The sequence below is a fragment of the Ursus americanus genome, chromosome 34, assembly GCF_024610735.1.
Source record: "Ursus americanus isolate L20-20 chromosome 34, mUrsAme1.1.p, whole genome shotgun sequence".
Lineage (NCBI taxonomy): Eukaryota > Metazoa > Chordata > Mammalia > Carnivora > Ursidae > Ursus > Ursus americanus.
This window is the reverse complement of record NC_142160.1, coordinates 25341471-25359894: the sequence shown is the minus strand read 5'-3', so window position 1 is coordinate 25359894 and position 18424 is coordinate 25341471.

Below are 18424 nucleotides of genomic sequence, written 5' to 3'. Positions count from 1 at the left end.
TGAGTCTGTGTTGACAGTATGAACCATAACCCCCAAAGAGCGAGACTTACCCACGTTCTGGAGCCTGAATTCTGTGTCACACACCTTCCCACAACTCGTGCAGTGATCTTTCCTTCCTCTGAGCATTGCTCTGGAACATTCGGCTGCCCAGCTCTGTAGCTCCCAAGTGTTTAAAAAAAAGACACCCACTAATCCCATTATTAATATTAGCATTAATCCCATTGGCATGGTGGAATCTTCTGAAGAATGGAAGATTCTGAAGGGTAGTTTTCTGCATGGGAGCTGTGATCAGGCGTGCTGGGGGCAAGAGGAGAAATCAGAGAGGCGTCCTCAATGGGGCGATTATCCTTCTAAGTTTACTTATTTATTTTTTTCCTCCTAAATTTAGAGAGGTGAGGGGAATGTTTCCCATTTGGGAAAGGCATAAGTTTTGGAGTTGGCCAGACCAGGATAAGAATCCTGGCTCTGACACTTATTAACTATCATCCCGTGCAAGTTACAAGCTTCTCTGAACATCACCTTCCTCCTCTGTGAAATGGAAATAATAGAACTAGTCCCCTTAGGGGGCTGAATGAAACAACTCACCTGTCTCACCTGTACTTCCGCAGGTCACGCTGTCTAGTACGTACCAGGTGTTCAATAACAAACATGAGTTTCCTTCCCCTTTCCTGGAACTTGCACCTTTTTTCCATCGGCTGCTTGAGGAGTTAACTTCACATTTGGACACTGCACTTTCTTTCCCACTATCATTCTGAACAAAACATATGTCCAACCTAGCATTAGTGTGTTTAAGGACTGGCGTCACTAACCCAAGGCCTCTTCCCAGGTGTTGGTGATAACAAAAGGCAACGTCATTTTTCTGGTCAAAAAACCCATCTAGGTTTGTTTTCCAGAGTCCATAGTCTCTCGTGGTGTCTCTGGGAAGCAAACTGAGGGCTTCAGAGGGGAGGGGGGTGGCGAGATGGGCTAGCCCGGTGATGGGTATTAAGGAGGGCACGTATTGCATGGGGCACTGGGTGTTAGACGCAAACAATGAATCATGGAACACTACGTCAAAAACTAATGATGTACTGTATGGTGACTAACATAACATAATAAAAAAATTTAAAAAAAAACCATCTTGGATGTCAGTTCAATGCATTGGGCATTTATTGACTCTGTGACGGTGCTGGGCACTGTGCTGGACACTTGGGAGGCAGAAATGCCTTGAAGACATTGTCATGAATGAAGTTCATATTCTGGGATAATATCAAGCATCCTCATTCCTTTCCTCACTGAACAAATCACGGCTGGTGTCTTCAGTACAGCCTTCGGAGAAATGTAAAGTTTTCAGAGAATTTGCCACCATAAAAGAAAAGAAAATCCTGTACTGGGCTGTTGGTTGGCAAGTGACGGGAGCAGGTGGGGAGAAACTGCAATGGATCCAACTCGCTTTTTATTCCCATCGACAACCTAAGTCTCTTGATGTGTTTAGGAAGATAAAATATATCCCATGCAGCTGGGCAAAAGTTATTAGCATAGAATTTTCCACCCTTTCCCCCCCTTCCTCTTGCAGAACCAAGGAAGGGAGAAGGGGAGGTGGAGGCAATAACGTGCATCGTACGTAAGGGAGAAAAGCCAATGAGAGAAGAGAAGGAAGGAAGGTGCTTTAAGTGGATTGCTTGTAAAAGGACCCCGTTCTGTGTGTTAACTTCTAAGGCAGATATGTCCAAATTTCATATATGTTTACATAGAATTGTATATTGAAGGGCTTTAAGAAATCTAACAGAACACGTGCTGAGGTTTGCCAGTTGACGATAAGTTGGCAAAAGTATGAGAACCCAGGAAAACGCCAACACTAGGGTTGAAAGGAGCGCTGTGGGGCTATCATCCACGGTACGGAGCAGAGAGGAAACACTTTATTTCTCCTTCGTTTGAGGCGGTGCTGATACAAACCAATCTCTGAAGAAGCAAGAAGGAAGAAAAGTGGGAGACTGGCTGCTGCCCGTCATATAATGGGTGCACCCCAGAGAGCTTGCCCTCAAATAGGACTCTTCCATACCAAGGCCTGGAGCTCCTGCTTGCTTTGAATTATGGAGAAGTAACAGTAAGAGTCTCTTGTGATCACCGGCTTTCTCTGCCCTGTACTCCCAGGGGCTTCTGCCTTAGATTTAGAGTCGAGAAGATTCTGGGGAGCACAACCAATTTGCTAAAATTCTTCCAGGGCCTCAGTAGGCCCTTTTCTTTCTTCTGCCCTTCAACAGAAGTCCTCTGAGATTTTCACTGAAGCCAGCGCCCTCCGAGAGGGAGTTTGACTAGAATGAACTGGCTGATTCAGATGCGTGATGACCAAGGGAGCTGACATTCTAAGGAAGCACTATGGTTGGATGCAGAGACCATCCTACGCACCAAGGCATTCCAGAACGTTCCTTGGGTGTTTTCAGACTTTTTAACTGCTACTCTTTCTTGTAGTTTTCTTGACTTTTACTCAAAAGACTGCATCAAGCTTTGTCCTTCCTTGCTTCTTTTGGGGGGAAAAAAAAGACTTAAGACTATTGACTATAACAAGACGATAGACTATAGACCCAAACAAGAGGGCGTGGTTTTTTGGCCTCTACAGACAGGGCAAGCATTCAGTCTTGTGTTGTCCCCATGATGTAGGGCTGGGCTATGGCAAGTTCACAGCTCTGCACTTACACTGATGGACACGAAAACATACTTTTCTTCTTCCTGTTTTTGATGTATTCCACCATTGATATACTCCGTGGGTCTGGCGTTATTTCACTTCTTCTTGCTAGGTGCCTTATTCTCCCTTACACAGACCTTGTCATCTATTCACATTGCTATGAACTGAATTTTGTGTCCCCATAAAATTCATATGTTGAAATCTAACCCCCAATGTGATGATATTAGGAGGTATGGTCTTTGGGAGGTGATTAGGTCATGAGGGTGGAGCCCTCAAAAATGAGATTAGTGCCCTTACAAAAGAGGCCTCGGCGAGCTCCCTAACCTCTTTCACTATGCTGGGCACGGTGAGAAGACACGTCTATCAACCACGAAGTGATCCTCGCCACACATGGAATCTGCTGGTGCTTTGATCGTGGACTTCCACCCCCCAGAACTATACGAAATAAGTTTCTGTCATTTAGAAATCATCCAGTCTGGGCTGTTCTGACAGAACAGCCCAAATGGACTAAGACATACATATGCATTATTGTCCCATGGGTGACACTGATGTGACACAGGCAAAGGACACAGCTTAGGACAGCCCCAGAACCACAGAGCAGGGACCTTCCACCAGGTTCCCCATCATCAGGGGAAGCTCCCAGATTTCGAGTCCCTAAGACACCATGCTATTGCCAAAACATCACTGGATACAGGTACGGACCCCCTGGGGCCATTGAAGAGACTTGCCTTCCCTGTTCTCAAGGGAAGGATTATGTTCTTCGGGCCGATACTGTATTGACATTGTTTTATTGGATGCTTACAACATCTGACAATCAGCAAAATTGACTTGACTGTCCAGACAGAAGGATGTTTGAGGGATGACTCATGCTTGAAGTGGCCAATTCATCCATGAATGTTTTTTATCTTCTGGTGATTTTCTATATAACTTCATATCTGTAGAAAATTGAATAGAAAGGACAATAGATTGAGGATGCCCTTAATCTAGAAAAGTGATTGATTGATAGGCAGGCATTAATAGGTCATAAAGTGTCTTAATACCTTCCATCCCCAGAAGCCACTGCCAACGTTAAAAAGTGTCCCCTCAGTGCAAAGTGTGTCTCATGGCTCGACTGGAATGTCGTAACGGTGCTGTTTATCATTATGGTGGCTTATAATGAACGGAAACATGTTTCTAAGTAAGTCTTCCTCTTGCACAATTTTTAAAAATTAATTTTGGGAATTCAGTGCCAGGTAAACAACTTGTCTTAAACATGTTTTTCATCCATCAAAATTATTTCACAATTCTACATTTTTCTAATGTTCCCTGTGAGAGGCAAGGAGGGGGCAATGTCTTCAAAAGGAGAAAAATAACCATTTTTCCCACACACTGGCCTCTTCTCCCAAACAGCAGGAGACCATCAGTTTCTGCTCGGGCTGTCGTGGTTCCACTCCTGCTCTCCACAGACCATTGTGACACGGCAAAAATGGCCACGATGACGCCTTGGAAAACAATCCCGTCTTTGTCACACCGTCCGTGTCAGTTCGCCTTCGATTGTCTAGGCAACTCACATACTGCTCATCGATTCTGTAAGGTTTATAATGTCCCTTTTCCTTTAGAAAACTATGTCTTGTCGAAAAAAAAAAAAAAAGCAAATCCAAAGACGTGCAAGATCCATGTCAGACACCTCATGACATTTAAGTGGAAGCGAAACTTGGCTGGATCCGTGCTTCTACCAACTTTTCACACTGTGGACCACTGAGACCATGAAGGCTCTGAGCCCCAGAGAGGATGTCAGAGGAGCCGGAGACTGGAATCCACGTCAGAGCTTTGTGGTTCCTCGGCAGCGGGCATTTACACAAACTCATGTGCGCACGTGGGATGAGCACGTGCGTGCTTGTGGGCACTCACGCGGTGAAGGCCGAAGGTTTCCAAAATTTTTAATTGATCCTACTTTAGCCTAAAGAAGTCTAATGTTCTCTTTGTATGACTATTTCGTAGACACTGACTGCTAATAAATGAATTCTTTCTCTTCATTCCAGGATAGGAGCTCTGGTTCAGTTATGGTGAGCGTTAGTATGATTAAACACGTACACACACATACGCACGCATCTAGATAATATTTAGAGCAAAACCAAATATTTACGTAATAAATCATTACCTGTCTGTGGCAAACAACTATTTTTCCATGACCGGAAGTAATAGGGCCAATTTGTCTTTCTGACTTTTGCTGACCCACTCCACGGAGGATTTCTTTTTCCTGAGCAAGGGCTTCCTCCATGACCTTGCTCTTGAAGGTGAAGCAGTTTGCAGCCAGCTCAAGAGAGAAGCAGCCCCCTGTTCCCTGCGTGCCTGCGCAAACCCCTCCTCCTGAGTCCCTAGAGCTTCCTTGCCGGTGTCTTGCTCTGCAATCACCTGTCCGTGGCCACCTGGCCTGGCTTCATGGAGAAGACAAGCAAGGCTGATGAATTGCGTGGTTATCACGGCTGTGGCCCAGGCCGGGGCAGCTCAGCACGCCTGCATATTGCAAAACATATGACAAACAGCCCTTTGAGTCAGCAGCAGTGGGCGTGGCCCAGGCCAGGCTGAGGGTCCCTCATGCGGGGCTGATCCTAATGTCCCAGGGCTGACCAGCTGTCAGTTACAGCACTGGTTTGACCCACTAAGGCCCAGGCAGGGGCCTCTTCCTTTTCTCCCACCATTGCCCGATCCTTTGCCTGACTCACGTGGTGTGTTCCCACCTCCCCGGAAAAGACCAGCAGAGGACCTGAACCCTTCTGGTCTCGCTGCAGGCACCTCCCCTTCCCTTAGCTTCCTCTTGCGGGTCTTCCTTTCCACCACCGTATTTTTGCTTTTGTCCCCGGGGCATGACTGCCATTGCCAGCAAAATGGGAACATGGAGATTCATGGATATCCAGTTTATATGAAAATAGTGAGCACAGGTCAGAAAGCATCTGAGAGGTTATCTCAATTGTCCACCAATTGTTAGCTAAATGCCTGCCTGAGGCAGCTTACAAGGCTACTTATTTCATGAATATGCATGTTTCCAGAGTGCGATTGAATGATTTCTCCAGATTCCTATAAAGAGAAAGTGGCAGAGCCGAGTCACAAACCCAAGTCCGATTCCAAATCCACTGTCTCTTTCATTAGACCGTGCTCTACTTTTCTTCTTTACTTTCTCGTTAAGGTGAAATTCATGTTAACGTAAAATTTGCCATTTTAAAGTGTAACATTCAGTGGCATTTAGTGTACGCACAGTGTTACGCAACCACGACATTTGTCAAGTTCCAAACATTTTCATCACCCCAAACCACTAGTGGCAACCACTAGCCTGTTTCCTGTCTCACTGGGTTACTTACGCTGGGTATTTTGCACAAACAGTATCAGAGCATAAGTGACTTTTGTGTACGGCTTCTTTCACTCAGCTTCGTTTGCCGAGGTGCACCTGTGACTTAGAAAGTATCAGTGCTTCCTGTATGTGATTCCTTCGTATGGTTGAAATATTCCACGGTGTGTCTAGACCACATCTTGTTTATCCATTCTTCCACTGATAGATGTGGACGCTTGGATTGTCTCCACCTTTTGGCTTTTGTGAATAATGCCGCAGACACGTATGTATGTGTTTGAGTCGCTATTTTCAATGCTTTGGGTACATACCTAGAAGTGGAATCACTGGGTTGTATGGTAATTCTATGTTTAATTTTCTGGGGAACCACCAAACTGTTTTCCACAGTGGCTGAACCATTTTACATTCCCATCAGCAATGAATGGGGGTTCCAATTTCTCCACATCCTCTCCAACAACTGTTATTTTCCTGTCTTTAAATTTTTTTGTTATTATAGTTATCCTAGTGGGTGTGAAGTGGTATCTGCTATGGTTTTAATGTGCATTTCCCTAGTAACTACTGACGTCGAGCATCTTTTTGTGCTTATTGGCCATATATGTATATTTATGCCATATGTGTATACCTCTCCCTTAAAGAAGTCTATACAAGGCCTTTACCTCTTTTAATTGGATTATTTGTCTTTTTTTCATTGAGTTGTAGGAGTTCTTCATATTCTGAATACTAGGCCCTTATCAAATGTACAATGTGGAAATGTTTTCTCTCATTCTCTAGTCTGTCTTTTCACTTTCTTGAGAATTCCTTTGATGTGCACGTTTTTAATTTTGAAGCACTCCGATTATCTATTTTTTCTTTTGTTGCTCATGCTTTTGGTGTCGTTGTACTTCTTTTTTTACCCAAAGTACCTAGATTACCACCAGACACTGAGTAGGACGTCAATAAACGTTTGTCACGGGGTTTCCTGTATCTATTTGGCATAACTGACTTCCCATCCAACTCAAACATTCTAGAGTTCTAAGGCTGCCTGCAATCATATTTCAGATATATCATAATTTCCCAAAACCAACAGATTGTGTCTCATTGCACTCTTAGAAAAGTCATAAAAATATACATTAGTCTTGGCATATGTCTTTTTTACATGTTTACAAGATACGTGTTTTTAATGGTATATACATGTTTTTTACATGTTTCATATGATATACATGTTTTCCTTTCTAAGAAAGAAATGGCAAGTTGCTGGTCCCTTGCTTAAGAATCTTCGATGTCTTTTTTGTTGTTCTTGGCTACTCAACAGCTCTGACCTTTCAGTACACTTTTCTCAGGCATAAATCATGAGAGGGGAGGGAGGAACCTGAACATTTAATTGTGTTATAACTGCTCTTGGACTGCTATGCCACCTCCAGCTTGTTATTCCCAAGGAAATGATACCATTTCAATCTTTCTGTGGTGATTTATGGCTATGCATTGCAGGAAAGCAATTTATGTGGCTAATAAATCCAAGATGAATTTCCCAAGTATACAATGGCGAGGACGGTCAGCCTTTGCTTTGTCCTTTGTTATTCTCCGTCTTCAAGAGGATGGCATGGGCAATTATCACTGCGGAGACCAAGCTCTCCCCTCCTTGGCACCTACTACTTCCCACCTTCGCCAGCCCCTAATCAAAGCTTCACAAGACTTTCTAGCACAATTCTTATGCTAATCACAGTGAAAGATCCTGTGGCTTCTCATCTAATGCCCAGGTTGGAATGGTCACATTCACATGGGCTCGTTCTTTAAAAAGGGATTTCTCAGTTATTTGTGCAAACTAATTCAAATAATATATTGATCCCTCTTCAGGGCAGGGAGATATACACATTGTGTACCTGCCAGCCCCTTTGCAAATAATGAGGGGAAAAAACTAGTCAGCCAGATCTGGAGAAAATATACAAAATAATTATAATGTAAAGCATTATACTTGAGATATGCAAAGCTGGATATAGAGAAAGATTTCACAAAATCCTTATTATTATTTCTTCAGGAAGTAGAGTCCCTCATATAAATACGGAATGTATTCTTAGACCTATATGAATCACATTTTAGTGACAGCAGAGGGACTTCTAATCTAAAACAACATACAAAAACTTAAAACATAGAAGAAGAAGAAGAAGAAGAAGAGGAAGAAAGAAAAGAAAACAAAAAACCCTTTGTACCTAAGTTTCCTCATCTATAAAATGGGGTTAATGCTAATATCTATTGCAGAGTTGTTGACAGGATTAAATAAGAGAATGTGTGTAACACATTTTTAAAAAATGACTAGCACATAACAAGTACTTCATAGATTTCAGCTACTTTTTTAAAAAGATATATTTATTTATTTATTTATTTTAGAGAGAAAGAGAGCATGAGTAGGGAGAAGGGGAAGGGTAGAGGGAGGGAGAGGCAGAGAAGCAGACTCCCCACTGAATGTGGTACCCAGTGTGGGGCTCTATGCAGGGCTCCATGTGGAGCTCAATGCGGAGCTCAGTCCCAGGACCCTGAGATCATGACCCGAGCTGAAACCAAGAGTTGGAGGCTTAACTGACTAAGCCAGCCCGGCACCCCAGATTTTGGTTACCATTTTTAATCCCTTATCTTAGTAATATGATAGAGGAGACAAAATGAAGACAAAAGGGGGCCCTTTTGAACTGTAGCTTGTTTTTCTTTCTTCTGCACCCATGTTTTTGTTGGGTGTTTTTTGTTCCTTCTCTAGACCGGCTTCATTCGTGTGTACGTGTGTGTGCGCACCAGCTCACGTGTGCGTGCACGCCATAACCATGGGAACGAGTAACATGATTCTGACAACTACATCCGATCGGAATGGCCAAATACTGGAGATACTAGAATTTATAGCCAATTCAATCAGCAACAACTAGGAAAACAATCTCCTTAAAATCAATCACATATGTTGTATTTCGTAATACTTCACCGTTGTCTCCAGCCCGGCACTTACCGCATGGTGCTGACCCACTTGCTGTGTCTTTCTCCATACCCAGATGGAGACAGAAAACCTGTCTTAGACTTCCTGGTATCTCAAACCCACACCACTATGCAAAATGGCTGAATGAACAACTGCTCCTGAAATAGGCCGCTGTTACTGACGTGGTAGAACTGTGAGCCATATTCCTTGGAGAAATCCCTTTATGCCTGGCAAGTACTTTTCCCTAGCTTCTCCCAGAATCGGACTCTCCAAATTAGAAATGGGATGGCACTGGAGTATTGGAAAAATTACTAATTTTTAGTAGAATAAGAGAGTCAGAATGAGCTTTAGAAGTCATCTAAACTGGTCAGCTCATTTTATAAGAGGAGAAAATAAGGCCCAGAGAAGTGAAGTGCTTTGCTTAAGGCCACACAGCTAGTTAGCCTCAGAGATGGAAACAGGAACCTATACTCTCACCGCACATTTGACTGAATGCTCTCAGTCCATTATAGGCTCTAATACACTTCCTTTATTTTTATAACTGGCTTTCTCATGACACAATCCCAATGTTTTTTTCCTCATCTGTAAAACTCTTCAAAGAACCAACTTAGCAAGTCACATTTACCAACTTGGCCTTTACATTGTGCATTCAACTAAGAAAAATTGAATGGTAACTCACAAGTGGGAGAGCATACTGGCCAATTATGCATTTTTTTAAAAAAAGCAGAAATAATCAAATCTGCTTCCATTTCAATGAAGGAATAGGAGCTGTAAGAATCCAGGCATCCTTGTGAATTTAGTGAAGTCAAAAAGAGAAATGATAGCAACAACCAAAATCTGAGACTTCAGGAAGTGTCTGGCCAACTATCAATCAGAGGGAAGAATTGCCCCTCGGAGGTAGGGGTGTCTGATTCAACCATTGAAAATACAGGACACCCAGATAACCTTGAACTCCAGATAAAAGACAGATAATTTTTCGTCCTAAATATTGCATGGAACATACCTGTACCAAAGAAATTATCCATTACTTACCTGGAATTCAAACTTAACCAGGCACCATGCATGTTACCTGGCAGTGTCATTTGAAGGGAAATCGGCACTTCACACAGTTGGGCTATGGTCCTGTCCTAATTCCCTGTGCCTAGAGACATGTTACTCTACTGAGAGAGTTCCAGGGAACAAACACATTGTCTCAGAAGGGAAAATCCCAGAGCAGTTAGGGAAGAATAGGATACCTGCTTGTCGACCCGATCAGTTCTCCCATCCCAGGTGGCCAATGGAGTGAGAGACGAGTCCTCCCATCCCTCCTCCTTTCCATTGTGGAAGCTCACTACAGATGAGGATCTGAATGGACTACAAATGAAATCCCATTTTAACCGGGATAGAACGTTTTCATTTAAATCAACCCTTGAAATAAACACACACACAAATACACACACACAAAGGCGCACGAACAGAATCCCACCCTCCCTTACCGCAAAAGGCCACTCTTATATTACAACTGGAGTGCTTTTCCATCAGTTTCCTGAAACTGGGATTTATACATGTGATTAAGGTACATCTATGTATATATATCTTAATCACAGCCTGGCACAAAAGACCACAAGTATTTTTAACCGTTTTCAATGACAGAAATCTGCATCCCCGCCTCACAGCTCACTTCCACGGAGCATTCCAGCACCACCTGCTTCTCTTTAAGCAGAGTTGCCCAAATTTCCCCCCTCCCCGAACTGAGTTCAATTTAATTATAGTCTTTGTTTTAACCCTCACTACTTGGTGATTAAGGCAACAACAATAACCAAAAGAACAACAACAAAAAAGCTGGCATAAAGTTTTGTTTCAAATAATTTGAGAAGTATCTTCATATAGTCTTTGTCCCTGTCATATTCCAACTGTAATGTTAAAGCCTCTCGAGAGAAAATATCCCTGTTATGACCACTTAGAAATAAGTTAATATTGTGCCTTCCCTTTGGAAACTTGAAAGGACCCTCAAAGGTCTCTAGATATTTTGTCAGAGTCTGACTCTTCTAGATTATGCATGAATTACATAAGAACCATCTAAAATTCCATGGCAAAGACAGTGGACAGGCCCGTATGTGTACGGCTGGTTAATGCTCATGGATTATTCATGAAGCGCCACCATTCCAAATGGGTCTAAAGGAAACAACAGGACAAAGGCCTCCGCAACCAGCTTGACTTGCTGGAAATCTGATCAAATGAAGTTAGTGGAGTCATCAGAACTAAGGCCCTCACGGATCTGATTTCTGATGTATTTCAGCTGAATCTCAGCAGCAAATAAGAAGCAGCAGTAATTGCTGATGCTATGGTGGTAGCAACTAAGGGAGATTCACTTCTTCCCAATCTACAGGTCTTGGGTAGTAAAGAACACTCAGTGACATGCCCTCAAAAATTCATGGATATGATCTTGACCACAGGGCCCTTAATGGGTAGCCAGCTCATTCTGTAGAAAAGACAAAGACTGGGAACAATGCAGTATACACACATCTGAGGATGGGTCCCAACAGAACCTTGAGGGTCTTCGTCAAGGGAAATGGCAAAGCGAACTGTCGAAGACAGTACACGGCCTCTGAGTCATTGCCTTATTTCCAATCCAAGCTGGGTTTTAGGGTTCTCTTTTTGTAAAATGGGGCTGAGATACACAGAAAGGGTGATGGCTTTTGTCAGGGGAAGGCATGGGTGTGGCACAGATCCTGGAGGCCATGAAGAATACAGAGGTTTGGATCAGTCCTTGAAAACCAACTCTCAAACTGGGGTCCAGTGTGGATGGAGCTAACACAGATGGTAATGGTTCTGCCTTCTCCTGGCTAGGAGCTAGGTAGAAAGTTGTCTTGAAAGGCAGGAGAGAGAATAAGACAAGATCAAGAGGGAAAGAGGGAGATCCTCACTGCAAAGTGGGAAGTGGTACAAAATCACAATGACCTATTTGTCACCAAGGGGTTACTGGCACATGGACGGAGCACCATGAATGACGGATGAGCTCAAGGGGGAGGTCCAAGATGGTGACAAAGCTGTTCCGTCCAAAATCATGCCCCTTCCTGGGGAAGCCCAGATCCAATCTCTGATCCATTCTAGCCCAAGTTGGGACCAGTCTGAAGGGGTACTCTAGGTTCTGGAGCTCCCATGGAGTCACCTGAGACTGCCACGTGTCTGTACTCTATCCACTTCTTTTTTTCTTTTTTTCTATGTAATTTCTTTTTTAATGATTTTTTATTATATTATGTTAGTCACCATACAGTACATCCCCGGTTGTACTCTATCCACTCCTGATTGCTTCTCCTCCCTTTTGGCATTCCCCTTCCCAAGGGCGCTCCTGAATATATACCCCATGAACGAAATTCCCTCACAGAATCTGCCTCCTGACCTGCGACACCATCTACATCTGGGACTTCCTTGACAACTTTCTACGGTAAACTTGCTAAATCTCCAGCTAAACCATTGGATTATGCTTGAACAATTCATTTCTCATGCCTGAAAAAGAATCCATAAGAAACTTGGATCAGCAATTTGTTGAGGCATTTGACTCAAGAATGTGTATTTCTTGGATACGAGAATTATTAACATTAGGGCAAACTGTTATCAAATAAAAAGAAGCAGCATAGAAAACCAGAGTAGGTCCATTTGGTAGGGCGAGGGGGAGCTCTACTCATCGTTTTCTGCTTTTTGTTTTTTCAGTTGTATGACTCATTGTGGCCATGGAGACCTGACTAATGGTGATCATTCTCAGACTTTTAAAATTAAAAGCCAGGATGAAGAATACTGTCCAAATACAGTTTGCTATAAATCACCCTTTATCTCCACTCGGAAAGGTCAGAGAAGGAGGAACCTATATTCTAAGAAAAGGGCAGAACCTCTTCCTCCTTTGCCCCCCACCTTTGTACTCTTTTGGAAGTACAAACCTGAGTGCTAACATCAGAGATGCCCTGAGTGCTGAGGAGCTCAGCCCCTCATTTGCTTGACTCCCTTACAGCAAGTTCCAGGCGGACCTTCCTCCACGGCTGACCACCAGCATAGCCATGGAAGAGGCAACGTTCTGTCTCTGAGCTTGAACCTTCTCTCAACCTATTAGCTGTTGGGCAGCACTTAGGCACAGGAGCCTGATTCTGAAGCAACAGGGACTCCTGAAGACCATCGCCCAGCAAGCCAAGCACCCCTGAAATGAGAACACATCTAGAAACTGAGGTGCTCCCTGTATTCTGACGCTGAAGTTGGCGTTGGTAGAAAACAGAGAGGCTAGGAGGGACTGAAACTTGGCACTTGTTCTTGGAATATTCGGGCATCTCTGGGCTGAGCCCGGTCACCACCTGTCACTTTTTGGAAGCAGCCCTTAGGACATGCTGTACTTCTGCGTTTGGTTTTAGGGATCATGTTTCTTAGATGGCTTGTCAACAAAGGTGGTCTTCTCGGCCAGCGCTCCCAGCAGGACCACTGTCAACTTGAGATGATGCCACCGAACAGTTGTGCGCACATCATGGCCCTCACTGCCAGGAGAGAGCGGGTGGAGGAGGACCATGGAAGAAGGTGATGGAACCCAGAAGGCAGAGCAGGAAATGCTAGATCAAATTTATTTTCCTCTCCAGCTGAAACAATGGTGTCCCCTAAACATCTAAGAGCCAGGCGTGGTGAAGCAAAGGTCAGTGGGGCCAGAGTGACCAAGAAGACCATCTACCAGGAAGGTTGCTGAGGAATAAGAGGGTCTTTGGCACAGACGCTCACATGTCCGATGCCAAGTCTGGGGTCTCCTTGGAAGGAGGTCATTCTGATCGAGAAAATCCTTTCTCTCTGCTTCCCCACTTTCGGCTATATAAGAATCACTAAGAATATTTGTTTAAAATGCTGATCATGGATCTTGTCCTAGAGTTTCTGATTTGATGAGTATGGAATGAGAGCCAAGATCATCTAGTTTATTGATATAATTATTTTTAAAACAAGCCCCAGGTGACTCAGAAGCATGGACCACAACTTGAGAAACAAAGCTCAGATCTAGAGGGAGATGTTTCCTTTATTAGTTTTGACACATGCTTCCCTGCCTGCAAGCCAGTCTGGATTATTTGCATAAAGGACTATCGTCAACTCTGGAAAAGTCAGTAGGATTTCAACATAGTCTTTCTAAAGGGAGTAGAATGGGAGGTAACAGTTATTAAGCTCTAACTACACATTAGAAACTGTGCTGACACTTTTGCCTACTATTAGTTTATTTCACTTTATAAGACGCATAACTAAAGAAGCACCTCGGTTTTATGAAGGGAGAAACTGAGGCTTGGAGAAGTTAAGCAAGTAGTTTTCCCCAAATCACCAAGCTAAGAGAGCAAGGATTTAAACTCAAGTATATCTGGCTCTGAAAACAAACTTGCCTGAGCACAAGAATCTTCCATGGCATTTGTTCAAAATCTGATTCTCAGTCCACTCCCCTTGAGATTCTGATTTCCCATCTTTGCAGCAGAACCCTGGGATCTGTATCTGCAGCAGTTACCCCTAGAAGGTTCTTTCTGTGAGAATTAGGAAAAGACTGTTGCTGCCCCCTCCCAAAGTGACATGTTTGTGGATCCCTTCTAGTGGAGGTAGGTGGCTCAAAAGAGCCACGTTCTCAGCCCCTGCCTTCAGGGCAAAAGTGTTGCTTTTGAAAACACCTAACAATTTCCTTCAAAACTCGTCTTGAAAAATAAATGTGTACTGTTCTTCAGATGTTTTCCTTCACCACATTGTTTCTTTTCTTAGAGAAAAACACTGGATGGGGATGAAGGGATTTCCAAAGCTATGCAATAACATTTGAGGGTGGGCAACATTTTTTGCATGACTCCCAGTAATAAAAAACAGCAAGCGGTTGAAGAAATAGCCACAGAATTAGAAGAGCCGCTGTGCTCCATACAGAGATTAATTAACTTGCTTGGGGAATGGGATTTCCACACTGTAAAGTCCCAACATTCTCTAGTTGTTCACAAACTTTAAAGTGCCTCAGAATCACGTGGGGCGGGGTGCCCAGGCGCCACCAAGCAGGTGCCCAGGCTCCACCCACTAGACAGTCCGGGGTTCGTGGATTCGTGATGGGGCTCAAGAATCTACATTTTTTTTTTGAAAGAGCACCTGCAGTTACTCTAATGTAAATGCCTACAAACCACAATTCAAAAAACTGCAATGATATATCAAGACCATCTTCAGTTACTTCTAGAAGTAGAGGATGGATGGATGGGAGGATGGATGGATGGACGGAAGATGGATGGATGGATGGGAGGATGGATGGGAGGATGGGAGGATGGATGGATGGATGGATGGATGGATGGATGGATGGATGGGAGGATGGGAGGATGGATGGATGGATGGATGGATGGGAGGATGGATGGATGGATGGATGGATGGATGGATGGATGGATGGAAGGATGGATGGATAGGAGGATGGATGGATGGATGGATGGATGGATGGATGGATGGATGGGAGGATGGATGGATGGATGGATGGATGGATGGATGGATGGAAGGATGGATGGATGGATGGATGGATAATAGATGAGTATCAGCCAACAAAAGCAGACCATAAGATTTAGTGGTAACACTGCTGTTTTATCATTACTTATTAGTAATCCTACAGATTAATATAAATAATTTAATAGTGTACTTAGGAACAGTGTTGAATATATAATAGCTATGACCGCATTCATCCAAATTTCTTACCAAGTGTGTCACACCATTAAGGTAATGGTGTCTCTCCCATTGGTTCCTTACAGAATAGTACTCCAAGAAACTGTCCTGAGATAGTAAACTGAAGTAAATCCTATTTTACTCTCAGTGTCCATGATAAAATTGGGCTGTGCTCCAACAGGAATAATAGAATCCTTGGAATATAATAAAATAAAAGGAGATAATACAACAAACTTTAATAATTTGAAACTTCTGGCATTTGGATGAAACAATAATATTTATCAATTTAACAGTAACCTTGTTTTCTGTTATTACATACTAAAAGTGAAAGTGGGGCCATTTTCTCCATAAAACATATGATGAAATAGGCATCACAAATCAAATCAGGAATGAAGGAAGCATTTAATCAATTTGATAACAATTGCTTAGCAATTGGGGGGGAAATCAATTTGGCTTGTGTTCTCAGACCATATACATAAATAATTCTAGATAGATAAGTGTTTGATGCTAGAGAAAATGCAAATAAAAACGGATTTGAGGTTTATCAAAGTAGCTATTCTAGTTATTCCACTAAAAGATGAGCTTCTTGAAAGTGGGGAATTTTTTGTGAACAGTGAATAATTTTGTTCACAGTTTATCCACAGTGCCTACAATGTGTCCAGCATCATGTTGGTGTCCAACAAATAATAGCTGAGGGGCGCCTGGGTGGCTCAGTCGGTTAAGCACCCGACTCCTGGTTTCGACTCAGGTCATGATCTCAGGGTTATAGGATCAGCCCTGCATCAGGCTCCACACTCAGCACGGAGTCTGCTTGAGATTCTCTCTCTCCTTTTCCCTCTGCCTCTTCTCCCTCTCACTCTCTCTCAAATACATAAACAAATAAATCTTAAAAAAAAAGAATTTTGTAAAAAACCTATCTGAATGAATCAATAAATCATTGGATTAAATGTCTGGAGGGGAGAAAGATTTTTATAATTTTAAAACAATAGAAAAATCAATACAATAGAAAACAACACAAAAAATTTTTTTAATCTACAGGTTTGACAGAGTGGAAATCTATAAAAGCCAGAAGACAAGTTAGTGGTATATTTGTAGTACATTTATAGGAAAGATAATGGTTTAATAACTTTTACTCCATAAAAAAATTCACCCACAAAAAAGTATACATGTATCAATTAAATATTGTCCCACACTATCTCATTCACTACTGGTAGGAGTGTAATTAGTATGACATTTCTAGAAGATAATCTGATAATATGTATAAAATGCATTATAAATGTGAATACTGTTCATTCCAGCCATTCGCCCTCTAGGGATTCATCTGAAAGTAAGTAGGTCTGCAAATATGTACAAGTAATGACACGAGAATGTATGTCACAATATGGTTTTTAACAGCTAAAATCGTTGGAGACAACCAAATGTTCATCAGTGGGGACACCAGGGCCAGACCTACAGTGGAACCCCATGGAACTTTTAAGGAATCATGCCTGCATTTTTCACTTGAGAAGCTATCAGTGTAAGTCAAACAATTCAGAGTAAACACAGCATGTTTGCATCACATGTGAATGTATGTAATGCCCCTGGATTGTACAGTCCAAAATGGCTAAAATGATAAATTTAATGTTATGCATATTTTACCACAATAAAAAAGCAACATGCTTGATTAAAACTAATTTTCATAAATGTTAAGAAAAATATTGATGTAAAACAATAATAATGTAATTATTATTATTAAGGAAAATATTTACTCTCTGAGTGGTAGAATTATGAGTGATTTTCGCTGCTCTATCCTTTGATGAAAGTCCGAATTTTTATAGGGCACGGGTATAATTTTGAATTATTTCATTTATTATTGGCAAAGATGATAAAGCAACCTCCATTTTGAAAATAGGTATGTCCAGTCTGCTGGACTGAAAATAAGCAGAGAAAAATTGTAGATAGTTCATAAAAAATAAATTCTAAGGAAGTTCACGGGGAAATGTTCAACAATAATCAGATTTATGCAAAGTTAAATAAACAGTCATTTTCAGGGCACTTGGGTGGCTCAGTTGGTTAAGCATCCAATCTTGATTTTGGCTCAGGTCATGATCTCCACGCCGGGCGTGGAGCCTGCTTGGGAGTCTCTCTCTCTCTCTCTTTCTAAAAATAAAATAAAATAAAATCTTTTTAAAAAAATAAAATAAATGTCATTTTCAACTGCCAATTAGGTTCTTTTTAAAAGACATACCCAATGCTGGTCACCTATGCCTTGAATTACTGGTGCCTTTATTATCATGCGTTTGAAAAATAATTGTCACTAAACATCTATCTGGTCCTTCCCATTTCCTTTACAGCATCAAGACCTAGGCTGTGCTCTCCTGCTGATGTCACTTAACTGCCTTCTCTTTCTTCTACCTCAACCCAGCATCCTGTGGCACCTTTGTTCCTGAGCCATGTCCCTTGCCTGAACTACCTCCCATTCCAGCACCAGTTTTCCTCTCTTTTGCTTCAAGCTTCCTGATGAAGGTGTGGACTATAGGTGAGGTTCGGTGGGGTGGCGTCTGGAGCCGACGACCAAGAAGAATTCTTGAGACGTCTTTGGTGCAAAATGGTGGTTTATTAAAGCAGGGGGACAGGATCCTGGTCAGAAAGAGCTGCTGCACTGGGTTGTGAGGGGTGGCTGATTATATACTATGGGGTTGGGGGAGGTAAGGAAAAAAGGAGGTTGAGAAAATACTTTCATATGTTAAAGAAGACTCACAGGATACCCGAGGCCTTGCCATTGTCAAGTTAAGGTGGTTTTTCCCTCCAGCAAGGCATTAACATTAAGGTGGTTGGGAACTTCCTGGAGGCTGCAGATTATAAGGAC